At 40.5% G+C, this 17,241-nt stretch overlaps 1 long non-coding RNA gene across 2 annotated transcripts; it reads left to right on the top strand.

The window, feature by feature from the left end:
• The first annotated feature begins 8,126 nt into the window (after window positions 1–8,126).
• On the top strand, window positions 8,127–13,720 carry LOC125965424 (uncharacterized). Of its 2 annotated transcripts, XR_007479284.1 has the most exons (3): window positions 8,127–11,343; window positions 12,219–12,299; window positions 12,511–13,720. It is a non-coding gene; the product is annotated as an uncharacterized LOC125965424 (long non-coding RNA). The 2 variants fall into 2 exon arrangements; XR_007479283.1 differs by lacking the exon at window positions 8,127–11,343 and having other exon boundaries at window positions 11,509–12,299.
• The last annotated feature ends 3,521 nt before the right edge of the window (window positions 13,721–17,241 follow it).

Genomic DNA, 17,241 nt, shown 5'->3' with positions numbered 1-17,241 from the left:
TACTTAACACTTTCACTCTAAGAGACCCACATTAGGAGTGATAATTAGTACTTTGCGGAAAAACTGTCTTTCAGTGTATGAATTTACACATTTGCTTAAAGAAGCTCTAGCCCGAAAGAACAAATCAGGTCTTTCCAAATAATTTGAACTAGTATTTCTGTTTTGATTTAAGTAGACTAAAAAGAACTAGTTTCTCAGCCTATCTCTGTTTTTCAGAGTAATGTGAGAAAGATAGCATTCTATAGCATAGTCGATGACTTCTTTTTTGTTTCCACAGCTTATCACATATCTGAAGATTTATATGTTTGTGTTCAGAGCTAGCTCCTTTTCAAAAGTTTTTGACACTTAAATAACCCATATATCTATAAGCACATTTCTTAATGAGGAATAGTAGCATCTATTCCAAACAAATTTTTAGCATAATCAATGAGCTGCTTCCTATGATAGAATATCAGAATTGAGAAGGAATTCATTTTCACCCCATTCTAAATGAAACCCAAATTTCATTGTTTGTAATATATTTCATTACAGCTAAAAATAACAATGTTTAATATCATCAAATACCTATCTAGTCAGTGTGCAAATTTCCTCAATTGTCTTGTAATTCTTAAAAGTCTGTTGGAGGGAATTCCTTGGTTGTCCAGTGGTTAGGACTCTGCACATCCACTGCAGGGGGCCTGGGTTCAAATTCTGGTCAGGGAACTAAGATCTCTCAAGCCACATAGCACAGGGGAGGAAAAAACAAAACAAAACAGTCTATTGGAAGCACATATGGAACATTCTTCAGGATAAATCCCATGCTAGGCCACAAAACAAGTCTTGATAAATTTAAGAATACTGAAATAATGTCAAGCATCTTTTCTGACCACAATGGTATGAAACTAGAAATCAATTACAAGAACAAAAGTAGAAAATTCACAAATATGTGGAGATTAAACAACATGCTACTGAACAACCAGTGGGTCAAAGAAGAAATCAAAAGAGAAACCAAAATATATTGTGAGACAAATGAAATTGAAATACAACATATCAAAACTTATAGGATGCAGCAAAAGCAGTTCTAAGAAGGAAGTTCATAGCGATAAATGCCTACATTAAGAAATGAGAAAGATTTCAAATAAAAAGAGAAAGAGAGACAATCGAAAAGAGTGATGAAACTAGGAGTTGGTTTTTGGACAAGATAAACAAAATAGACACACCTGTAGCCAAACTCACCAAGAAAAGAGAGAGGACTCATATAAATATCAGAAATGAAAGAGGAGACATTACAACTGATAACCACAGAAATACAAAGGATCATAAGAGACTACTACAAACCATTATATGCCAACAAATTGGACAACTTAGAAGAAATGGATAAATTCCTAAAAACATACAACCTACCAAAACTGAATCAGGAAGAAACAGAAATTCTGAACCAACTAATTACTAGTAAGAAGATTGATTTGGTGATCAAAAACCTCCCAACAAAAGAAGTCCAGGACCAGATGGCTTCACTGGTGAATTCTGCAAACATTTAAAGACAAATTAATACCAAACCTTCTCAAACTCTACCAAAAAATAGAGGAGGAGGGAACAATTCCAAACTCATTTTATGAGACCAGTATTACCTTGATACCAAAACCAGACAAGGATACTGCAAGAAAAGAAAAGTATAGGCCAATATCCCTGATGAACACAGATGTAAAAATCCTCAACAAAATATTAGCAAACGAAACTCAACAATACATTAAAAAGATCATACACCATGATCAATTGGGATTTATTCCAGGGATGCAAGGATGGTTCAACATCTCCAAATTAATCAGTGTGATACACTGCATTAACAAAATGAAAGATGAAAATCATATGATCATCTCAATAGATGCAGAAAAAGCATTCAACAACATCCTTTCATGATAAAAACTCTCATCAAAGTTGGTATAGAAGGAACATATCTCAACATAATAAAGGCCATATATGACAAATCCATAGCTAGTATTATACACAATGGGAAAAAACTTAAAAGCTCTTCTGCTGTGATCAGGAACAAAATAAGGATGCCCACGCACCACTTTTACTCAGCATGGTACTGGAAATCCTAGCCAGAGCAATTAGGCAAGAAATAAAAGGCAACCAAATCAGAAAGGAAGCAGTAAAACTGTCACTATTTGCAGATGACATGATATTTTATATAGAAAACCCTAAAGACTCCATAAAAAAACTGTTAAAAATAATAAATTCATTAGAGTTGCAAGATACAAAACTCAATATACAAAAATCAGTATGTTTCTTTACACTAATAATGAACTATCAGAAAGGGAAAATAAGAAAACAATCCATTTACAATTGCATCACAAAGAATAAAATACCTAGCAATAAATTTAGCCAAGGAGGTGAAAAATCTATACTCTGAAAACTGTAAGACATTGATGAAAGAAATTGAGGAAGACACAAATAAATGGAAAGAACATCTGTGCTCATGGACTGGAAGAATCTGTATTATTAAAATAGTCATACTACCCAGTGATCTATAGATTCAATGCAATTCCTATCAAAATTCCAATGGCATTTTTTCATAGAAATAGAACAAACAACCCTAAAATTCAGATGGAACCTTGAAAGACTGAGTAGCCAAAGCAATGTTGAGAAAGAATAACAAAGCTAGAGGCATCACACTGCTTGCCTTAAAACTATATTATAGGGGCTTCCCTGGTGGCGCAGTGGTTAAGAATCCGCCTGCCAATGCAGTGGACATGGGTTCGAGCCCTGGTCCGGGAAGATCCCACATGCTACGGAGCAACTAAGCCTGTGCACCACAACTACTGAGCCTGTGCTCTAGAGCCTGTGAGCCACAAATGCTGAAGCCTGCGCACATAGAGCCCATGCTCCGCAACAAGAGAAGCCACCGCGATGAGAAGCTCGCGCACCGCAACAAAGAGTAGCCCCTGCTCGCCCCAACTAGAGAAAGCCGGTGCACAGCATCGAAGACCCAACACAGCCAAAAGTAAATAAATAAAATAAATAAATTTATAAAAAAATAAAGTGAGATTTATTTTTAAAAACTATATTATAAAGCTATAGTAATCAAAAAAGGACGGTATTGGCACAAAAAGAGACATATAGATCAGTGGAACAGAATAGAGAGCACGAATATAAACCCATGCATATATGGTAAATTAATTTATTACAAAGGAGCCAAGAACACTCACTGAGGAAAGGACATTCTCTTCAATAAGTGGTATTGAGAACACTGGACAGCCATGTGCAAAAGAATGAAACCGGGCTACTATCTTCCACCATACACAAAATCAACTAAAATGGATTAAAGACTTGAACATAAAGCCTGAAACCATAAAGCTCCTGGAAGAAAACATAAGCTCCCTGATGATGGTCTTAGAAATAATTTTTTGGATTTGACACCAAAAGCAAAGGCAACAAAAAGCAAAAAGGCTACAAAAGCAAAAATAAACAAGTGGGACTACATCAAACTAAAAAGTTGCTGCACAGCAAAGGAAACCATCAACAAAATAAAAAGACAATCTAAAGAATAGGAGAAAATATTTTCAAATCACATATCCTATAAGGGTTAATACCCCAACTATATAAAGAACTCATATAACTCAGTAGTAAACAAACAAACCCCAAACAATCTGATTTTTAAAATGGCAGATGATCTGAATAGACATTTTCCCAGACATACAGAGGCTCAACAGGTGCATGAAAAGGTGCTCAACATCACTAATCAGGGAAATGCAAATCAAAACCACAATGAGATATCACCTCACACCTGTGAGAATGGCTATTATCAAAAAGATTAGAAATAATAAGTGTTGGTTAGGATGTGGAGAAAAGGGAACCCTGGTGCACTGTTGGTGGGAATGTAAATTGGTACAGCCACTATGGAAAACAATATGGAGGTTCCTTAAAAAACTAAAAATAGAACTACCATATGATCCAGCAATTCCACTCCTGGGTATATATCCAAAGAAAACAAAAACATTAATTTGAAAAGATATATGCACCCCACTGTTCACAGCATTATTTATAATTGCCAAGATATGGAAGCAACCTAAGTATACATCAACAGATGAATGGCTAAAGATGATGTGATATCTCCCTCCCTCCCCCCCACCCTCCCCCCCACACACAATGGAATATTACTCAGACATAAAAACGAATGAAATTTTGCCATTTACAACATGGATGGACCTGGAGTGTATAATGCTAGGTGAAATAAGTCAGACAGAGAAAGACAAATACTGTATGTCATTTCTTAGGTGTGGAATCTAAAAAAATAAAACAAACGAATGTAACAAAACAGAAACAGACTCATACAGAACAAACTAGTGGTTACCAGCGGGGAGAGGAAAGGGGGGAGAGGCAAGATGGGGTAAGAGATTAAGAGGTACAAACTACTATGTATACAATAAATAAGCTACAAGGATATACTGTACAGCACAGGGAATATAGCCAATACTTTATAATAACTTTAAATGGACTATAGTCTATAAAAATACTGAATCACTGTGTTGTACCCTGCAACTAATATAATATTTTAAATCAACTATATTTCAAAAAAAGCAAAAATAAATATATAAAAATAAATAAAATGAATTATATGTGTTTATTTGCTCTTGTATTCAGTATAGTTTAATCTTTATTTCTGAAATGATTTTAAGTTTCCAATACTTGTCTGAGGTAGTTCTGTCACCTTTATTTTCATATATTCCTATTTTTCCAAATACTTCACGTATGAGTTTCTGTACCTTTGATTTATATTGTTCTTCCACGCTTCTATCATTTTCTTATTTCATTTTAGCTTTTTTTTAATTTAGCTTATGGTTTTCATCTCTTTCGTGACCATGTCCTTCTTGTGTGCTTTCATCATCTGAAGGAACGTTATTCTGCTCCTTATATTTTTTCTTATAAGAACTTTGTATGGACATTGACCACAGTCTTTTCCAGTTGCTCCTATTTAAGTGAAATGAATTTTCCTTTTACTCTCACAAAGGGTGGCTGCCAATAATCATTTTTCTAGCCTCACAGCTCTAGAGCTCATTTTGTTCTTTTGGAATAAGGAATATGGCCTTAATACTTTCTAAATTATGCTCCTTAATACTTTCTAAACTATTTCTTACCCTCACCCATTTTTTCTGCATTCCCGCTTTCCTTTGTCCCTATTTTCCTTTTTCTGCTCAATTTTGATCCTACTCCCAGTACTTTTTCCTCAGTGTGAAAGAAAGCTTAGTAGGAGAAGAAAAAGAAGGTGCAGCAGTGATTTATGTAGCCCATAAAGCCTACTATACTTACTCTATGGCCCTTGAGAAACCAATTTGCTAACCTCTACTCTAGAGTAACTTTTTCTCTGGAGAGTTCCTCCACATTCCATATAGTCTAGGTGGTGCTGTCAGTCACAGTGCACCATCACAGCAATGAGATGGGACCCAAGCAGAGTTAATAAATGGAGTCTTCCATAGAATTAATAAGCAGACATTAGAAGAGAGGTCTTTCTTTTAGGGTACTTGGCTATGGGTTTGTGAATCTCAGGCCGCTTGTGGACACTGCTTTTAGCCACATGGAGGAAGCCTATGTCCAAGGAGAGAAAAGAAGGCTCAGATTATGAAGGAAGTTGGGGTGATTCGAATTCTCTGAATCAAGCTGACACAGCTGCATCCCTGGACTTTCCAGTTCCATGAGCCGATAAATTCACTTTTCTGCTTGAGCTCATTTGAGGTAGACTCTGATATTGCAACCCCAAAAGCCCCAGGCTAACACAGTTGCATGCATGAAAACACATGTACATGGCCACTTAAAGGATTTTTCTCAAATTATTCACTCCTCTTGTTTTTCTTGGGGTTTTTTTGTTTTGTTTTTAGCTGGAAGAGGATTAAAGACAAAAAAGCTTAACAAGGGATGAAGGAGAAATTACTTTGTGAGCAATAGAATTCCTTAGCTAAGATTTTGTAAATTAGTCTATATGTTTTAAAAGTATGCAATAGGGACTTCCCTGGTGGTGCAGTGGTTAAGGCTCTGCCTGCCAATGCAGTGGACACAGGTTCAATCCCTGGTCCAGGAAGATCCCACATGCCACGGAGCAACTAAGCCCGTGTGCCACAACTACTGAGCCTGAGCCCTAGAGCCCAGGAGCCACAGCTACTGAGCCCACATGCCACAACTACTGAAGCCCATGCATCTAGAGCCCATGCTCTGCAACAAGAGAAGCCACCACAATGAGAAGTCTGCCCACCACAATGAGGAGTAGCCCCTGCTCGCTGAAACTAGAGAAAGCCCACACGCAGCAACAAAGACCCAACACAGCCAAAAATAAATAATATATATTTTTTTAAGTATGCAATAGGGCTTCCCTGGTGGCGCAGTGGTTGAGAGTCCGCCTGCCGATGCAGGGGACGCGGGTTCATGCCCCGGTCCGGGAAGATCCCACATGCCGCAGAGCGGCTGGGCCCGTGAGCCATGGCCGCTGAGGCTGCACGTCCGGATCCTGTGCTCCACAACGGGAGAGGCCACAACAGTGAGAGGCCCACGTACAGCAAAAAAAAAAGTATGCAATAAATAAGTTCAACTTATGGTTTATAACTAAAATGAAGGGAATTAATTGGGTTAGTGAGAACAACTAACAGCACAAGGGCCAGTGCTGACACAGTTTGAATTTAAAAATATAAAAGACTATTTTGTGGAATGGAGCCTATCAGAATCATCAGTGGAGTTTTTAAAGAACAGATTTTGAAAGGCTATGCCAAGGAGCTACTGCAGTAACCCTGATAAATAGAAAAGTTTGGGAATGACTGATCTAATATGGGCACCTTAATCTTTTAAAAATTATGTATATATTTTGCTTACTTTAGGGTTTTTATTTTAATGATAAAGGTTCAAATTCCTTAGTTCTGTCATCTCCAAATATACATTCATACCACTACCAGGTGGTTTCACCAATGCTACATAACAAGTTTTCAGCTGATTACACGTAGAGGTAATAAAGATTTGGGTAAATTTTGTAGATTTTTATACCAAGGTCAGGTCCCAAACAAAAATTAACAATCACTAGGGTATCAGAAAGGCACCGAGCAAACATGGAAGATTCGTTAAGAGGTTTTATGATAGTATCAGAGCAACAGTCTCTTTATCTTGAATAAGAGAGTGAACCAAAATCTGACCCAGATAAATAATTTAGGAATGGCTTTAACTAGCTCCTGATGTGATTCTCCGGATACTAAAATCATTCGTGTGTAAGCATGACAGATGCGAAGCCCTTGGGCTCTTGAAAGCAACCTCTCTTCTCTCTTCATTAGAGTGGCTGAAAAGACCACCAGATGCTCTCTTAGACACTACAGCGACAAGAAGCCCAGGATGGCTGCAAACTCACCCTGCAAACCCCAAGGATGAAATAACGCTCAGTGGTTCCATGGAAAGGACCCAACTGGCCATCAGTGCCACCAAGTGGGAGTCTCTGAGCCACATCCACGAGGGAGGGCCCATTCAGTTCTGTTGGTAAGTGCACTGTAATCTGTCCACACAGAGTTCTGTTGTTCTGCTTCACGCCAGAAGAGAAATGTGTGAAAAAGAGGGCCAGCCAGGAAGATACAAACCCCTATTATTTTCTTTTGTGATTTTTTTTTAACAAAAGAACTCATTTCTGTACCTTTTTTCTTAAAGTCTCTGAAATCAAAGGGAGCTAGCTCTTGATACGGATGAGGGAGGGGATCAAAAGGATGCCAGTCATCCTGTGTTTTGCTTAATTTGTTCCAAAACAGTGAATGCACTTCTCCCAGGTTTGATCTTCTAAGAACTGAATTTGGCCATTTCCCAGACAGCTCTAGAAGTTGGCTAACAATCATAACTTGGGTCACAGGTTGGAAATCATTCTTTTTTTTTTTTTGGAAATAATTCTTTGAATAACCCTCCTGGCTTTCCCACACATCCTGTCCCCAACCACTTCCTATAAGCTCAGGGTGACTTGCAGCAAAAGTTTTTCATTTACTTCTGCTGTTAACCCAGCCTAGAAAGAGGAACTCCTGCCAGGCCCTTTATAGTAGCAGCAGCAGCAGTAGTTACTAGCAACAACAACAAAAATTGACAAATACTATCACCTTTGATTTCACAGCAGTCCCATGAGGAAAGGTAAGTACTATGATCTTTTCTTTTTATAAATTTATTTATTTTATTTATTTATTTTTGGCTGCACTGGGTCTTCATTGCTGTGTGCGGGCTTTCTCTAGTTGCCCCAAGCGGGGGTTACTCTTCTCTTGCAGAGCACGGGCTCTAGGCGCTCGGGCTTCAGTAGTTGTGGCACACGGGCTCAGCAGTTGTGGCTCATGGGCTCTAGAGTGCAGGCTCAGTAGTTGTGGCTCGCGGGCTTTGTTGCTCCATGGCATGTGGGATCTTCCCGGACCAGGGCTCAAACCTGTGTCCCCTGCATTGGCAGGTGGATTCTTAACCACTGCGCCACCAGGGAAGCCCCCAGTACTATGATCTTCTGAGATTCAGAAAAGTGAATCTAGACAGGAAGAAAGCAGGCCCTTTAAATTCAAGTCTTTTAGCTGTAACTCAGTTCAAGGATGTGGACCCTGATGTTCAAAGAGGTTATATCACCTACCCAAGTTACCTCAACTAATTAGTCACAGACCCTGAAGCTGACTGGTTAAATAACTAGTAGAACCAGAGAAAACTACCTCTCAAATGTTACGAGGAGTCTGAACCTGCATAGCTGGTGTTGCTTCCAAGGGCTTCCCATGGGAGATGCAATGGCTTCATTCTGTCACACTCTAGAGAGCTCACTGGTGACAGAATGGGGAAACGGATTTTAAATTGACATAAGAAAGAGATATCTAATATACTTGAGAAGTGGAGAGATGGTCATGCCCAGCCTAAAAATACAGGCCGTTCGAGGAGACCCAAGCCACCTCTGGGCTCAGAAAACATCTCAGGTCCCTTCCAGGCCCAAGGTTTCTGAGTCCCTGGAAAAGCGGGGAGGAAGAAAAGAGGCTTTGAAAGCAGACGTCATGATTCAGTGAGAATGATGGCTGCATTTTTACTCTGCAGGGTGAATAAAGAACAGATATTCCCTAATTTTCTGAGATCCAGGTAGGGCGATGAAGGAGAAGGGAGTAAGAATTAATGCAATGAGAGCTGGAGACACAAAAGAATGAGGGGAACAAGCAAGTAGGGAGGAGAAGAAAAAAAAGGAACGCGTAAAATTTCCTCAGAGGGAACCATTTGAAAGGACACTGCATCTCAAACCCGATAATACCTGACAAACTCAACTTCAGGTATATTCCAGAGAAATAAAAAAAAAGGTATCACCTAATTGAAAAAATTCAAAAACCTATTTTTAGTCCACTTCTTCATTCCTTCCATACAGAAATATTTAACCACGTATTGTGATTGCTGTTACGGGCTGGCGGAATTGTGTCCTCCAAAAAAGATATGTTGAAATCCTAACTCCTAGTACCTCAGCGTGAGACCTCACTTGGAAATAAGGTCTTTACAAGGGTAATCAAGTTAAAATGAGGTCATTAGGGTGGGCCTAATCCAATATGACCAGTGTCTTTATAAAAAGGGAAATGTGGGCATAGAGACAGAGACACACAGTGAGAATGCCACATGAAAATGAAGGCAGAGAAGACAGAACGCCAAGGACTGCTGGTAAGCCACGAGCAGCTAGGAGAGGGGTGTGAGACAGGTTCTCCTTCAAAGCCCTCACAGGAGCCAACCCTGCAGACACCTTGATCTTGGACTTCTAGCCTCCAGAACTATGAAACTATAAATTTCCATTGTTCAAGCCACCCAGTTCCTGGTACTTTTGTTATGGTCTCCCTAGCAGACTAACAGAACTGGCTCTTCTGAGTTTCACCTCTCCTGGACACACACTTTCCAGTAAAGGTCTGGAGTGCTCTGAAATTGTGAAGCTCAAAAGCAAGTTAGAGCAGGAACTAATCATAGAGGTCATTGAGTACAACTCTTGTTTCACAACAAGAAAATCAAAATCCAGGAAGGGTGAGTGACTTGCCCATGTTTTCACAGTGGCAGAACCATGACTAAAGCCCAGGCATCCTGAATTTTTTTTTTAATAGATTTTGTTTATTTATTTATTTTTTGGCTGCGTTGGGTCTTCGTTGTTGTGCGCAGGCTTTCTCTAGTTGCGGCGAGCGGGGGCTACTCTTCGTTGCAGTGCGAGGGCTTCTCATTGCCGTGGCTTCTCTTGTTGCAGAGCACAGGATCTAGGCACGCAGGCTTCAGTAGTTGTGGCACGTGGGCTTCAGTAGTTGTGGCTCGCGGGCTCTAGAGCGCAGGCTCAGTAGTTGTGGTGCACAGACTTAGCTGCTCTACAACACGTAGAATCTTCCTGGACCAGGACTCAAACCCGTGTCCCGTGCATTGGCAGGCAGATTCTTAACCACTGCGCCACCAGGGATGCCCCAATGTCATCATTTTGATTTTATAAATAAGAAACAGGCTCAGAGAAGTTAGGTGTCTTGTCCAAGGTCACACAGCTAGGAAGTGGCAGAGTTAGGCTTTGAACCCAGCTGATATCCAGGTTGGCTCTTTCCACTACTTTGTATTTATACCGGGGTGTGCACGTCACTGCCTGCACGTGGGTTTTGACATCTGCTATTTTTTGGCTGTAATTGATTTCATCAGTGTAATTGCATGACTTTTACTTTATGACATCTTTATCCAACCCTCCATCCCTTATGGCCATGTCTGGTTTTTATAAATTGTGGCAAAATATTCATAACCTAAAACTTACCATTTAACCATTTTAAGTGCACAGTTCTCTGGCATTAAGGGCATTCTCATTATTGTACAACCATTCACTGCTATCCATATCCAGAACGTTTTCATCACCCCTGAAAAAATACAGGATGTTTCCCGCGTTGCTGTGTCATGCTTGCACACGGGCCACACTACTTGTCTCTGTATTATTCCATGTGCTGCCCAAGTGAGCACAGTGGGCGTGCGACTCAGCCGCTGGTTTTCTAATTCTTGGCTCCTCTCCAATTTTTCTTTCTTCTTTTTCTTTCTGTGACCTGCTGCCTGCTCCTCAGTAATGAAACGGACTGTCCTATTCATACATGTGCCTGTGCAGAGTCCCGAGCCAGACGAAGGAGAAAGCAATGTGATTGTCTGTAAAATGGCCTGGCTTGGACCCTGCCTCACCAATCCCCAGGAGCGAACAAGGAACGAGGAAAAGATTAGCAAACTGCCTAATTCAAATCTGAATCTGTTAGTGACTCTGATTTGCTCTACTTTGGGATCACTGGGGTGAGACTCAGAGCACTGCCCAGTGCTAGGGCTGGAGGAAGAAATGGGGTTCATCAGGTCTGTGCCCGCCTTGATTCACAGGTAAGACCAGTGAGGATCCAACAGGCAGGACTCGGGACCCTACCCAGAGCTCCCTCCACCTTGACATCTGCAGGCAAGTCTCACCCAATACCCTCCCTTTTCCTCTTAAGTCTGTTTGAAAGCCTTTCTCTCCCTAAAAGCCAAAAGTCTATTTAAAATAAAGCCTCAAGCCCCATCAGCTTCTCACACAGGCCATTGATCCCTCTGCCCCACAGGCCCAGTGCTAGGGTGCTACGAGAAGACCTTAAAAAAAATGGCACTGTCGTGGATGCTGTGTTTTGCTAACTAGATCTCCACGTCGGGACAACAGGGTTGTTTCCCCAGCTACTGGGAACATCGTTGGCTAAAGCCCTCAGCTGCTGGCTCTCTCTGGACAGCCCCCTCCCAGGGCAGATGGCAGCCTGCCTCCAGCGACCGGCACCCCAAACCGGACAGCATGAAGACCATCCTTGCTCCGAGCTCTCTATGCGGCTGCTGAGTCGGGTTGTGACAACCCTACAGCCCAGCCTCTGTCCAGTGTGGCTCCTTCCCCTCCCCCATGGGTGCTAGCCCAGCATCTCCTCGAATAAACCTCCCACACACTAATCACTCATCAGAGCCTGCCACCAGAAGCCAACCGGCCACAGCCCCGAAATAAAAACAACGAGGAGGTTTTAGCTAATAAATGTTTAAAGGACAGTTTACAGATGCCACTTAAGTCAACTCCATTAATTATTCCCTTTCGTATTATGAGCATCTAAAGTGTCATTACCTCGAATAATAATCTGTAGGTTACAAGTTCTCAGTTTACGTAAATTCCCAGCCTCTATGTAGTAGTTGCAGAGAAATCTTAGCTAATGGTAAATTATGATTTATTGATTTATTTTGGCTTGCAGGATCCTAGTTCCCCAACCAGGACCACTGCAGTGAAAGCACCAAGTGCTAACCACTGGACCACCAGGGAATTCCAAATAATGGTAAATTAAAGGCATAACTTACAGCCAAATACTTTCAAAGACAAAATTATTAGACTGAACAATATGAAATTGCTAATGTGTGACTGCTGTGGGGGTCTGTAAAAATGGCAGTTTCCTATGGTTCAACGTAATATCCTGTCAAAAATGTTTACCAAAAAACTATATTTAATTTGGGACGTAGATATATTCTAACGAGTTTGCCTTCCAACAGGAAGCATGTACGAGCTATGAAGATGTTAAAAATGGCCTTGCCCTTTGGAATATAGATGCTACAAGCAGAACATAGAGATGAAAGTCAAGATAATGCCAAGATCTGGGGGCAAAGAAAGGAAACTGACCCACAGACCTACGTGTCACTCTATGACTCATGGTCCAGCTTGAAGTACTCACTGCCTCTCGGGGTTTCATCCTCACTACCACCTCCCATGTCCTCTCTCCATTTTCTCCTTTCCCTTTCTATTCTCACTCTCTCTGCTAGAGGCCTTCCTTGTCTGCAGGAAAGCATGGCAAGGAGAAGAATCTATGGTTTAAGGGGAGGAAACACATTTTGTGCTAGTCTCTCTCCCTTCCATGAAAGGCTTTTTCATGATGATACCAACATTGAGAGTTTCCTATGTTCATTACCCTTTCAGGCTCTTATGATAATTCCCCAAATCTCTACAAATAAATGAGCTGATTCACTTCTCCAAAAATGCTTTGTCCCCACAAATACTTATTCATGGGAAGAGGCTCTGAGGTTAGTCTGTTCCTCTCAGACTATTTTGTTTATTGATTACTTTATTGTGCTGAATCAACATTAGTAAGCATTTGGGCCTCTGATTTATACTTTATGCAACTTTGAAAGTCTAATGATTGGTACAGAGAACTCAAGGCTCTTGCGATGTGGGTTCCCATCACCATGCTTACCTGAACCTGGACCAGCTGCCTCCCCTTCTCCCTCACCCCATGTGGGGTGCCCATGAGAGTGCAGGGATCAAGGGGCACAGGGCCAAGAGGCTCTCATCTGCCCAGGACACCCTCCAGGACCTGGTGGGGGCACCCTGAGGCTGGGCGAGCCAGGCCAGAGGAAGAGGAACAGGATAGAGGCCTAGGCCTGGTCCTTGAGAAACTAAAATCTTGTAGGCAGGAGCATTCAACAAGAAAACCTACACCTGCTATCAGTAAGTAGGTGAGGTCCTTTAAAAAAAATGAGAGTCTGCAAGTGTGAAGGCAATGATTGGTGGAAAGTGGGGCATCAAGAAGGAAACTATACACACACACACACACACACCATTCCAATCGCACAACCCAAATAATCCCACAAATATTTAACTGCTGTAAATATTTCTTTAATGTTGAATCATTATGTTGTATACCTGAAACTAATAGAATGTTGTATGTCAAATATACTTCAATAAAAAAATAAAATTTCTAAAAACTTCTCTCATTTCATTTTACTTGGAGTTAGCAGAAAAAAGTGAACGGAAACTAGAGGAGTGGCTGAATTTTATACATATACATATACATATATATATATATATATATATATATATATATATATCTTCAAAACAAGACCTATTAGTTACTAAGGAACACTTCAAAAAGATTACAAAAATATGAGTCCGACGTTAAGGTTAATGGGTATTTTTTTAAGCTTATGCTTCTTCACGTCCATAAGTTTAAGTTTCCAGATGCTGAGCTTAACTGACTGTCCAATCAAAATCCAAAGTCCTCAGGCTCCCTGACTTCAGACTATATGACAAAGCTACAGTCATCAAAACAGTATGGTACTGGCACAAAAACAGAAATATAGATCAGTGGAACAGGATAGAAAGTCCACAGATAAACCCACACATCTGTGTTCACCTAACCTATGACAAAGGAGGCAAGAATATACAATGAAGAAAAGACAGTCTCTTCAATAAGTGGTCCTGGGAAAACTGAACAGCTGCATGTAAAAGAATGAAATTAGAACATTCTCTAACACTATGCACAAAAATAAACTCAGAATGGATTAAAGACCTAAATGTAAGACCTGATACTATAAAACTCTAAGAGGAAAACATAGGCAGAACACTCTCTGACATAAATCACAGCAACATCTTTTTTGATCCACCTCCTAATGAAAATAACAAAAATAAACAAATGGGACCTAATTAAACTTAAAAGCTTTTGCACAGCAAAGGAAGCCATAAACAAAATAACAAGACAACCCACAGAATGGGAGAAAATATCTGCAAACGAAGCTACCGACAAGGGATTAATCTCCAAAATATACAAACAGCTCATGTACTCAATATCAAAAAAAAAAAATCAAATCAAAAAATCGGCAGAAAATCTAAACAGACATTGCTCCAAAGAAGACATACAGATGGCCAAGAGGCACATGAAAAGATGCTCGACATCACTAATTATTAGAGAACTGCAAATCGAAACTACTATGAGGTATCACCTCACACCAGTGAGAATGGCCATCATCAAAAAATCTACAGGGCTTCCCTGGTAGCGCAGTGGTTGAGAGTCCGCCTGCCGATGCAGGGGACACGGGTTCGTGCCCCGGTCCGGGAAGATCCCACATGCCGCAGAGCGGCTAGGCCCGTGAGCCATGGCCGCTGAGCCTGCGCGGCCGGAGCCTGTGCTCCACCACGGGAGAGGCCACAACAGTGAGAGGCCCGCGTACTGAAAAAAAAAAAAAAATCTATAAACCACTGATGCTGGAGAGGGTGTTGAGAAAAGTGAACCCTCCTACACTGTTGGTGGGAATGTAAACTGGTAACAGCCACTGTGGAGAATGGGATGGAGGTTCCTTAAAAAATTAAAAATAGAGCTACCATATGATCCAGCAATCCCACTCCCGGGCATATATCCAGAGAAAACCATAATTCAAAAAGATACATGTACCCCAGGGACTTCCCTGGTGGTGCAGTGGTTAAGAATCCACCTGCCAATGCAGGGCACACGGGTTCAATCCCTGGTGCAGGAAGATCCCACATGCCACAGAGCAAGTAAACCTGTGTGCCACAACTACTAAGCCTGCACTCTAGAGCCCGCGAGCCACAACTACTGAGCCTGCACGCCTAGCCCATGCTCCGCAACAAGAGAAGCCACCACAGTGAGAAGCCCATACACTGCAACGAAGAGCAGCCCCTGCTCATCACAACTAGAGAAAGGCTGCACGCAGCAACGAAGACCCAACGCAGCCATAAATAAATAGATAAATAGATAAATAAATAAAAGATAAGGTAAGATACGTGCACCCCAATGTTCATTGCAGCACTATTTACAATAGCCAGGACATGGAAGCAACCTAAATACCTATGGACAGAGGAATGGATAAAGAAGATGTGATATGCATATACAATGGAATATCACTCAGCCATAAAAAATGAATGAAATAATGCCATTTGCAGCGACATGGATGGAACTAGAGATTGTCATACTTAGTGAAGTGAGTCAGACAAAGAAAGATAAATATCATATGATATCGCTTATATATGGAATCTAAAAAACGGTACAAATGAACCTCTTTACAAAACAGAAATAGAGTCAGAGATGTAGAAAACAAAGTTAAGGCTACCAATGGGGAATGGTGGGTGAAGGATAAATTGGGAGATTGGGACTGACATATACACACTACTATATATAAAATAGAAAGCTAATAAGAACTTACTGTATAGCACAGGGAACTCTACTCAATACTCTGTAATGACCTATATGGGAACAGAATCTAAAAAAGAGTAGATATATGTATATGTATAACTGACTCACTTTGCTGTACCGCAGAAGCTAACACAACATTGTAAATCAACTATACTCCAATAAACATTAACTTAAAAAATAAAAAATATAAAAGACAATAAATATAAGCTTTGACATGAGAACAAAAAAACAAATCCAAAGTCACCAATACTATGTTAAAAACCACAAAATCATATTTTTTTTTTTTTTTTGAGAGGGAAAGAGAAACAATGAGAACAAAATTTACACCTAAGTTTATTCTCTGGGTGATTCTTCAAAAAAATTATTAGGGAAAAGCTGATATGTAAAGAAAATATGCTATAAAAATGGCAAACCACTTTCAGGAATAAAAAAGCACACTCAACACAGGCAAATGTGTATACCGAGTACCCATTACAAGTTCAAACAGATTGTATCGACAGATTGTATTGCTATTTAATTCAGAGGGTGTATCACTATTTCTCATATACACTAACTGCTCAAAATCTGACTTGCTTCATATTCAGACCATGACTTTCTTGTAGAGTGTTTCCTTTTATTTCTCAGAATATCTAGTGGCCATTCTTTTTCTTGTTGTGGGGGGAGAAAAAAAAGACTTCTGCCACCATCTCATTGATCGAAGGCTGTGGTGAGACTTCTAGATCCTAATCACAAGACTTGTGTTATATTACCCACTTTCTTCCTGAAAACTGTTTCCATGGAGCCCTCTGACTTTCTGTTCTAATTTAGACTCACTGCTGTCTAGGTGTGCGACGCAACTGTCATTGTCTTGGGATGTCATGTCACTGTCCTCCTAGACTGGTTTCTTGGAGCCCATGTTTTTCTCTTTCTTGGGTTCCTTTTCTGCTTGGCTCTAGTACAGCGCTGAGTAGCTGTTCTAGAAAAAGGATAGAGAAGACAATCTTTCAGAGTCCTTGCCTGTGTCTGAAGGTATTTTTAGGCTTCGCCTAGCTGGGGTATATTTATATGTTCAAATCATTTCCCTCAGAACCTGGAACTTGGTGCTCCCTTTTCTTTAACGTCCAGTGTTGCTGATTGGAGTCTTCTGAGCCATTGTGGCTTTAGTCAGGCGATTTTATGTTTTCTTTCTGAAAACTTTAAGGATACTCTTTTTTTATCCCTGTAGGGCAGAAGTGTCACCAATATGTATCGAGATGGGCCCTTTCAATCTGAAGACCAAGTCATTTCTCTCTTTTGAGAAAAGTCACATCCTCTCTCCGTGTTC

Source organism: Orcinus orca, chromosome 9 (genome assembly GCF_937001465.1).
Source record: "Orcinus orca chromosome 9, mOrcOrc1.1, whole genome shotgun sequence".
NCBI lineage: Eukaryota > Metazoa > Chordata > Mammalia > Artiodactyla > Delphinidae > Orcinus > Orcinus orca.
The sequence above is the reverse complement of the archived record's forward strand: the minus strand, read 5'-3'. Positions and strand labels throughout refer to the sequence as shown.